Raw genomic sequence first — 10,414 nt, forward strand, 5'->3', positions numbered from 1 at the left:
ATAACAGAATGGTGTGTAGGCAGCAGTTGACATATTGTGTACAAATCTGGTCAGGACATTGCGGTAATGATATAACTGTGATGGAGACATTATAGAGGAGATTAATAATCATGTTGCTAAGGTTTGAAAATTACAGCTATGATGCTAGATTTGATTGCCTGGGCTTGTGTTCCCCAAAACTGAGGAAGACATGGTATTATTTAATTACAGTGTGCAGAATTATGATGGGCATAGATAGAATTTACAGGAATATGTTTATCGCAGTGTAAATGCCTACTTCTAGGAAGTATAGATTTCAAGTGATTGGTCAGAGGATTATAGGGGAAGGAGGAGAAATATTTAGACTTGAATATCATGGGAGACTGAAAGGCCTTGTTTGATTAGATTATGAAGGCAGAAACATTCTACTTGCACTGGAATAGTTTCATTCTGCAATAATGTTCCGGTATCTTTATGTCAATGATTGACAGGAAGGAAGACTTGTTCTTTGAAATGAGATTTGAAAAAAAAACTATCCTATTCCCTCCTGTAAAATTGTGAGAGTTGATCACTGTGAATGATATATTTGATTGAAGCCAATTGGTAAGGTAGCCTCTGACAAAACGTTTCCACTGTCTGGGAGAGTTGCTAAGAGCTAATGTATGATAATGAAAGAGTTAGAGCTGAGATTGTTACAATAAATGTAGATATTGGAAATGTAAAATATACATGAAATATATGGATGGTGTGAAGGTTTGTCTCCGGATTTCAAATGAACAAGTCTTATTGATTGTCTGTTTTGAAATTAGCTGTTCCTTCTTAACGTAGTTTCTGCTGACAAGCTATCATGTTATTCTTAGAAATTGTTTCTGATGTTCCCAAAGGTGCAAATGGTACTGCCTAATGACTTCATCATTGAAACTCCAGATTTTGTTTGGATCATCTGTTTTCCAGTTCTTATAAAAAAGAGCCTTAGGGATTAAATATCATAGTATCATTTAGGAGTTCACTATAAATAACTTCCTAATTTCTCCTTTTGTTAATCTCAATACTTTATTTGGATCCATCACTTTGATAATATTCAATATCTGAAGACAAGTTGAAAAAATGTTTTGGAAACCAATATCACAGGTCATATCCATATATTACACTTTCCTCGCAGTAGCTGGAGTGCCTGGTGAGTTATACTATTTTGTTGTATCATAATTTCAAATTGGGCACAATCCTCTGACTTTTGCCTGCTAAACCTATTACACTGACCTCCAACTTATCATGCATCACTTAGCAATGCCCACCATTAAGGCTGTCTTCTCTCTTCCCAACTGAAACTTTTTTCTAAAGTCTCATTCTTTATGTTTCCTTCTCCCCAAAACTTTCAATCCTTGACATTTTCACATGGCCCTTAAGCTCTTTTCATCAGTTTAGCTCCCTGTTCCATTCCCATTCAGTCTCAGTGTTATCTGTTTCTGCTCTGAACATTTCTAACCTTGGCATTTACCAGTTATCTTGTTATACTTGCATTATCTTCTTTTCTATGTTTGTTGATTGTTGCTATTGATGCAATCTCAATTCTTACCTTTACATTCCAGAGTTATTCTGTAATACTTCAACATATCTTAGGCCTTATTTCTTCTCTGCCTGCCAATTAATTAAACAGTTGTTTTCTCTTGCAGTTTTTTTCTTATCTGCATTGTATTGTTATATTCTATTCTTAAATCTGGTTATTTTTGTATGCCTTCCTTGTTTCAATTGTTGGTGTCTCCTCTATTTATAAAACTAATATCCTTAGTGTTATCCCACTTTAGCTAATGCATTCAATTGAGATGGCAAAAGAAAATGAACCCTTAGATTCATCGTTAAACATTACAATATCAATGAGAAAATCATCAGCACAAACTCCAGAAGATGATAGATTAATACAAGTGTTGAATGTTAACCTAGCGTTACCACAGTTAATGTTTACTGTTGATTCCAGCTATTTATTTACTGTTTTCATTTTGCCTCTTTTCCACAGTTAACTTGATGACAATCGTGATTCTGTCTAAGGGAAAATGTGGTCTATCCAGATGTGTAACTCAATACCTAGTGGCGATGGCGACAGCAGACCTCATGGTGATCATTTTTAATGTGGTAATACACAGGATAGTTGCACTATATCATTGGAATTTTTTACCCATTTACACTTCTGTGTGCAGACTCATTCTATTCCTCTCTCCAACTGCCATGGACATTTCTGTTTGGTTCACAGTTGCCTTTACCTTTGATCGTTTTGTAGCCATATGTTGGCAGAAGTTGAAAACAAAATATTGCACTGACAAAACTGCTACTTGGGTTATCATTCTATTGCATCTTTTCTTTTGCATAAAGAACATTCCATGGGCTATCTTGCATGTTTCTCAATTTAAAATTGACAATATACCACGGGGTTGCAAAGAATCACTTGCAATTTACATTCAGTTTGCAGGGATAGCATTTTCTTGGTTAGATCAGCTGTTAACCCCAATTCTTCCATTCTTTTTGATTTTAACCTTTAACATCCTCACAGTTAGGCGTATTTTAATGGCCAGTCATGCTCGAAGGAACCTTCGGATCCACAACAAGGGGGAGCAGGATGAGGACCCTGAAATGAAGAGTCGGAGAAGGTCCATTGTTTTACTTTTTGCAATATCTGTCAATTTCCTCCTATTGTGGATAATAACAGTCGCATATTTCTTAGATTTTCGAATTAAAAGCTATTTTAATCGCAGATTGATAGTCAACAAATTGGAACATTTCAAAAATGTGGGGATCATGCTACAGCTTCTGAGCTCCTGCACAAACACAGCGATTTATGTAGTGACCCAGAGTAGGTTCAGAGAGGAGCTGCTCAATATCCTGAAATGTCACTTTGCTCTTGTTACCAAACGGACTGATGAAAAAAGACGCTGCAATGAAAACTGAACTGCCTCGCTCAGTCATTCAAACCACTTACACTTAACAATTATTATTTACATTTACTAAAGGGTCTCAGCTGCCAGATTAATAACGTTTAACTTAAATTTAATTGTTGCTTCATTCAAATATCAACTTAGTGTAACCCACCAAAAGAAAATAGCTGTGCTGAACACAGAAATATTGTCAAAACATGTTCCTTAACACAGATACTTTTACAATCAAATTCTCAGAGAAAGTACTCCGGTCTAAGCATTGTGAAATAATCTGGATTATCTTCCCACTAGACCGGTGAGCCTCGCTACAGCATCTGTGGAGTTAATTTTCACGTAAAAATATTTCTCATAGCAAAAATTATATCGTACTTACCTGTTGATGTTATTCCAGCAGCTCTCTCAACTATTAAATCTTATAATTTTTTTAAAAAGGTGTATGCTAATAACTGCTAAAACTGTGAAATTTCACAGTTGTATAAAATCGCTTGCCACAGTCACTGTGCCTAACGTTTTAAAATAGAGGAGTCAAAGTATCTGGTAGAAGTATTAAAGAAATAAATTAATTCAGCAGGTTAAAGTTGGTTTGGCTGAGCGTGTACGGCTGATCAGGGAAGATCACAAGGGAAGGTTGATCAGTCCTTCACGTTTGTTTGATTAAGGCTGGTCTGAAGCTTCACGCTATGGTAGCAAATTTTGCAAACTTTTCCTGATGCGTGTAGATGGCTAATAGTTAGCAAACTCATATGTGAAATGATCAATTGACAACCGTTATTTGTCACATCCAAACCTCTGTCACATTTTAGTGAGGAACTCTTTTGCAGTTTCACTCCTGAAAGTTCCGACTCCAGTTTTTAGAAATGATTTCACTCTCTGATCCGCCTTCATATCAGGAATACTTGGAGAAAAAAAACAATCCAAGAGGGCATCGGAAGGAAAGTTCAAAATAATCAAAGGGCTGGTTAAAGGGGCTAAGGAATAACTCTTCCAACTGGTAAAAGGATCAAGAGCAAAAGACTTCTGGTTTCAAATGGTTTCCAAAAGATGAATGTGGGATGTCAGAAAAAAAACATTTTCGCACAACGCGTCATTCAGAACATGAACACACTACCTGGAATTGCAGCGGAGGTAGGTTCGATAGTCAGTCAAAAGGGCATTGGCTGATTATTTAAATATAAACAATTGTCAAAGATAAGAGGGAAAGCATGAGTTTGGTGCCAAGGAATGATGCTCATTCTGAGAGCCGAGGGAGACACAATGGACTGAATAGCCTCCTTCCATGCCATACCACTTTGTGATCATTACTTACAAAATGTATTCACCTAATCCATTTAACATCAGTCAATGTAAATAGCCACCTATATTTACCTTATCTAAACATGTTACAATCTTGAACACTACCATCAAATTTTCCCTGTGACTTTAATAACATTGCATTCTCAGCTCCATCTATACACTATCTGTTTCATTCCTCCTCGCAGTGCAATCATTGGAGTCTAGTTAACTTTGTAATAAATAGAGGCTGCACTTGCTGCAAGGTCAATCCCTTTATTATAACATGTGGTGCACAGAACTACCCACATTTCTCCATGTGTCATCTAAACAAGACTTAGTGTGGCGGTATTGTTTTATTCCAGGCCTTGAGATATAAAGTCATTTTTTTCCATTGGACTGCTTTAATTATTATTTTTACCTTTTATAAGACACTTTAATAATTTATATAATTGGACTTCACTTCTCTTGAAACCTCTATTACTATGAGCTATTCAAAATTTAGAATGTACTTTGTTTTATGCATCTTTGATAATGTCCTGAACCTTATATTTTTTTACAAACTTTATCAATGTGTCTTTCGATGTTCTTCTGCAAAGTTTATGATATTGCTTATATTTTTGTCAACTTGATATCCAGACATTAACTTTCAATCTCACCGTCCAAGTGATTAATTACCACAGTGAATAGCCAAGATATCACAAATCACATCCTTAAAATTCAGGCACTTGTCCCTACTCACTATTTCCATCTTCTTATCTTGCTTAACAAATTTGTAAGGAATTAAATCCCTTACTTACAGCAATATTGGGTTGTACAATAAAGTTCAGTTACGTAGCAGCTTTATTGAGAGGAAGGCTGGATGAACTTGAGCAGAGATTTAACCACATCTGAGCCTGCACTTCCTATATCATATTAGGGTTGCAAAACATTGCTTTATTTCCTAATTTGATATTTCCGAGCACAGAAACCAATCTCACTGTTTTTTTTCTTCTAAATCTTCTTCCTTCACTGCATCAAGTATATTGAGATGACTGTTCTTTATCCTTTATACCTATCAAGTTCTCTCCCCTTGATCTCTCATTCAGAAACATCCACCTCATTTATCACTACACAGTCAGAAAGTACTTGTCCCACCATCGGTGTTTATGTGAACAAATTTCGATGATGCTTGCACATTCCCTTGTGATTGCACTACTCATTAAATTACTTAGGAATTCTAATCTCATACATGCCAGTTTTTTTTAAAGCACTGTTATAGATTCTACCAATCGAACTAAAAAGAAACAATACGCCCGGAAGAAACAGCATAACTCAAAAAAGATTGCATTAAACACAAGGGAAAAAAGGAACTTAATTGCTGCAAATTTCAATGTGGGACCTTTCCTCTGGCTATCTGATCAACTGAAGTATAGGGGCGTATTCAAGCTATACTTGTAGACTGTTACTTTCCTGACAGTATATATTGGGCCAAATATTCTTCCCCCCTCTGTCATCTTTTTGAATGAATTGAATGCTATAGACGTACAGCATCACAGAAAGAAGGCCACTCATGATATGGAATTCAATTTATATGGGTTTACTGTCAGTTACATTTCTAGGTGTGTTCTTGCTGTCCTGTGGGGTTATTCCATTCAACTGTACATTCATTTGAAATCAATAATGTCCCTGATTCTACCAGGTACCAGAGATAGGCAGGAAGGTCCACTCCCTGCAGTAAAATATCTTCCTTGTTTTGATGTAACCCACTCACTTGCATCCCTTGCCCATTACTTTCAAATGGTGCTCTCTTAATCCATGTACTATCAGTGGATGGAAGCAGCCACTGTGTATTTATCGTATCTTAACATGTTCTGATCCTGCACATTTCCGTTAAATCTCCCCTCAAACACAAATTCTTCAACCAGAATAACTCTAGCTTTCCAAAGGTAACTTTTTATTGTAATTCCTTCATCCCTGGAAAATCTCCTCTGTATCCTCCTAAAGACCTCCACATTCCTGTTAGGGTGGTATTGTGGTTCAGTGGTTATCATTATTGCCTCACAGTGCCGGGGACCCAGGCTTGATTCTACCTTAGGTGACTGTGTGGAGTTTGCACATTCTCCCCATATCTGTATGGTTTTCCTCCTGGTGCTCCAATTTCCCCCCATAGTCCAAAGATACACAGGCTGGGTGGATTAACCATGGGAAACACAGGGCTGTGGGATATGATAGGGGAGTGAGTCTGGATGAGATGTTTTTTTGGAAGGTCAGTGTGGACTTGATGGGCCAAATTGCCTGCTTTGACACTGTAGAAATTCGATTATCCTACTGAAAAGTGATGCTGAGAATGGAACATTCTAGTTTAAAGGAACAACTTGTAAACAGAGGTAACAGTGAAAAATTAAAGTTATAGCACCCGAAATGGACTCAGCTACAAATTTAAATTCCTCGGATTGAAACAATCCGGTCCTGGGGATTTGTCACTCTTTGCTGCAATTCAGTTTTCCATTACTGTCATCTGACTGATGTAATTTTTATTTAGTCTCAGCCACTATTCAGAAATAGTACGCATTTGAATGTCTGGTGTGCTGACCTCTTCCTGAACTGTAAACACACAGGTTAAATGCAAAATGTTGGCCTTTGTTGTCATTTCATATAGCAGATCTTGAAGGGGTCTCTCTGCTCCTGACCATGATTTCTCTTCATATAATTGAAAGAGAGCTCTTTTTTGCATTGGCTTTAATACCCTTGGCAAGCTTTGTTGTATTTTTCTTTTTTGTAGTGTTTATTAAATAGTGTACTCACCGTAAACACATGTAAAGTGGTTTTGTAGTTACTGGAGTTATCTACAAACCAATGTCAAATGGACAAAATGCTGTCCACTCCAAGAATGCAGCATCTTTTCTTAAGGATAAAAATGTCATGCACCAAAGCTGGAAAGAACATTTTCAACAATCTCCCAACCATGAATCTAATAGATTCTAATAGAATCTAGTAGATGCTAAAAGCCTTCAGACCTTATGCCAGTACGATGCAGTGCAAACCAAGGATTAGCTGCCACCAGTAGAGGAACTGCAAAATTGCAATAAACATATGAAAAATAACAAAACTTGATGATATACCAGCTGTGGTATTTGAAGCTATCTCTGACATTTAAGAATCCATACCACACCCATATAAAGAACAAAAGAACAAAAAAAATTACAGCACAGGAACAGGCCCTTCAGCCCTCCAAGCCTGCGCCGATCCAGATCCTCTATCTAAAGCTGGCGCCTATTTTCCAAGGATCTGTATCCCTCTGCTCCCTGCCCATTCATGTATCTGTCTAGATACATCTTAAATGACATCTATCATGTCCGCCTCTACCACCTCCACTGGCAACGCGTTCCAGGCACCCACCACCCTCTGCGTAAAGAACTTTCCACACATATCTCCCTTAAACTTTTCCCCTCTCACCTTGAAATCATGACCCCTAGTAATTGAGTCCCCTACTCTGGGAAAAACCTTCTTGCTATCCACCCTGTCTATACCTCTCATGATTTTGTAGCCCTCAATCAGGTCCCCCCTCAACCTCCGTCTTTCTAATGTAAATAATCCTAATCTACTCAACTTCTCTTCATATCTAGTGCCCTCCATACCAGGCAACATCCTGGTGAACCTCCTCTGCACCCTCTCCAAAGCATCCACATCCTTTTGGTAATGTGGCGACCAGAACTGTACGCAGTATTCCAAATGTGGTCGAATCAAAGTCCTATACAACTGTAACATGACCTGCCAACTCTTGTACTCAATACCCCGTCTGATGAATGAAAGCATGCCATATGCCTTCTTGACCACTCTATCGATCTGCGTTGCCACCTTCAGGGTACAATGGACCTGAACACCCAGATCTCTCTGTGCATCAATTTTTCCCAGGGCTTTTCCATTCACCATATAGTTTGCTCTTGAATTGGATCTTCCAAAATGTATCACCTCGCATTTGCCTGGATTGAACTCCATCTGCCATTTCTCCGCCCAACTCTCCAATCTATCTATATCCTGCTGCATTCTCCGACAGTCCCCTTCACTATCTGCTACTCCACCAATCTTAGTGTCATCTGCAAACTTGCTAATCAGACCATCTATACCTTCCTCCAGATCATTTATGTACATCACAAACAACAGTGATCCCAACACGGATCCCTGTGGAACACCACTGGTCACAGTTCTAGCCACTGCCCAAACATATCAGTTCACTCACCTTCCCAGAGTGCAATTCGACTGCTCCCACTCAGCTCCGCTGCCAAAATGAAGAACTTACCTTCTTGGCAGCCCCATGGTGCTCGTTCACACCACTCCCGCTGCTGCTGCAAAAATATGAGAGGAAAATGAGCTCCTCTCCATCCAACGTCTGGAATTTGGCAATTGTAATAATCTTTCATGAAGAAGATGAATCATGCTGTGTAAACCAATGAGGCAATTTCCTCTTTCCCATAGGAAAAATCATCCTGACATATATGCATAAATATATGTTTATTTTCATCAACTGGTGTACAACAACACCCAGCACTTGCTGTACCACCACACCCCCCCCCCACCCCTTTCTGCAATATACTACCATTCAGATATTAATTCAGATAACAAGATGGACGACATTTTGGGCTTTATAAATACAGGTGTAGAGCGTAAAGGGAAGTGTGACTCAGTGTTCGTTTGGCGTTTTGTCATTGCTAATTAATGCACTTACGTTTTCACTATATTTCGGACAATCACTCTCTCCGGTATTTTGTTACTGCTATGACTCGAATTCTTGGTTTCCTGGAGTTTGTGGAAGGAGTTGATCCCTCGGGAAGAGTTAATGTGGAGAGTGATGGCCCCAAGTCCTAGAAGTGGAAATGCTTTCTCGTTCAGGATTTGGAGATGAATTTCAAACATTCTCTTCAAACGCTCTTGTCACAAACCAATCAATCAGCAGGTGACTCTTCATCTACTCACCGTTTGGCATCTTTTTGTGGGGTCAGTGGGTCTAGGCAGGAATGGGGAGAAACCAGGAGTGGATCAGGATCTGGGACCCAAAGGCTGATTGAGTGTGGAGATTTGTGGTGGCATTTAATTGTGCAGGATCCAATTGACAGCGTGTGTTTCTGATTGGCAGGGATCCACACGTACCAGATGATGACCAGCAGTGACCTGAGCGATAATAGGATGACAAATTGGTTCCATCAGAGAGCATGGGACGGACAAAATTTTATCAGCTTTGATAAGGATCACATGATATGGGTGACACCCCCCCACACCCCCCCCCATCCTCTGGGCGGAACGCATCAAAAACAGGTGGGACCAGGACACAATCAAGAACCAGCAGTGAAGGCATTACCTGGAGATAGAGTGTGTTGAATGGCTGAGGAAATACCTGAACTGAGAATTGGTGAGTGGAGGACAGGAGAGTGGCAATGAAACACAATGAGTGAGAGGGTGGAGTGAGAGACGGTGAGTGAGGGAGTGGGAGTGAGAGATGGTGAGTGGGGGGCAAGTGAGAGTCAGTGAGGGTGGAATGACAGCCATATTCTCTCTCTCTCTCTCTTAAAGTTCCTGCACTGACTCTTACTTCTCTTTCTCTCAGTCGCCTCCTGCGTGTCCTTTACTCATCTAGGTGATTCTAACTGGCTGTCCTGCCACATCACTGGGTTTTACCCCCAAGCCATCGAGGTGAGTCTGTGGAGGGATGGAGTGTTGATCAATGAGACCCTGTTCACTGTGATCTTACGCAACCATGACAGGACCTACCAGAGCAGGAAGTGGATGGAGTTTGATCCGGAGGATCAGGCTGAGTATTCCTGCGGGGTGGAGTACAGTAGGCTGGAGGAGAAGCTGTGGGTGATTTATGGTAAGACTGTTTCTCACTGTTGGAGAGGAGCCAGACTTAGATCAGGATCACAGGAGGGAGAGTCAGTGCTGAACTGCTTCACAGAACAGGATGTAGGGAGAAGTCGGAGAACTATAGCCTGTGAATTTGACTTCGGTGGTAAGTCGTTGGACGTGATTCTGAAAAACAGGATTTATATGAATGTGGAGAGGCAAGGAATGATCAGCGATAGTCAGCAACGTTTTCCGTGAGGGAAAATCATGTCTCAAACTTGATTGAGTTTTTTTCAGGAAGTAACCAAGGATACTGACAACGGCAAGAGGCAGATATTGTTTATTTGGACTTTAGTAAAGCCTTTGACAAGATTCCACATGACAGATTAATTAGTAAAGTTAAATCAAAGTAAACTTGT

The 10,414-nt window shown here is 39.5% G+C and overlaps 1 pseudogene; it reads left to right on the plus strand.

The window, feature by feature from the left end:
• Positions 1 to 708: 708 nt before the first annotated feature.
• LOC109919428 lies at positions 709 to 9,558 on the plus strand (annotated as a pseudogene).
• The last annotated feature ends 856 nt before the right edge of the window (positions 9,559 to 10,414 follow it).

The sequence above is a fragment of the Rhincodon typus genome, chromosome 35 (assembly GCF_021869965.1).
Source record: "Rhincodon typus isolate 14 chromosome 35, sRhiTyp1.1, whole genome shotgun sequence".
Classification (NCBI taxonomy): Eukaryota; Metazoa; Chordata; class Chondrichthyes; order Orectolobiformes; family Rhincodontidae; genus Rhincodon; species Rhincodon typus.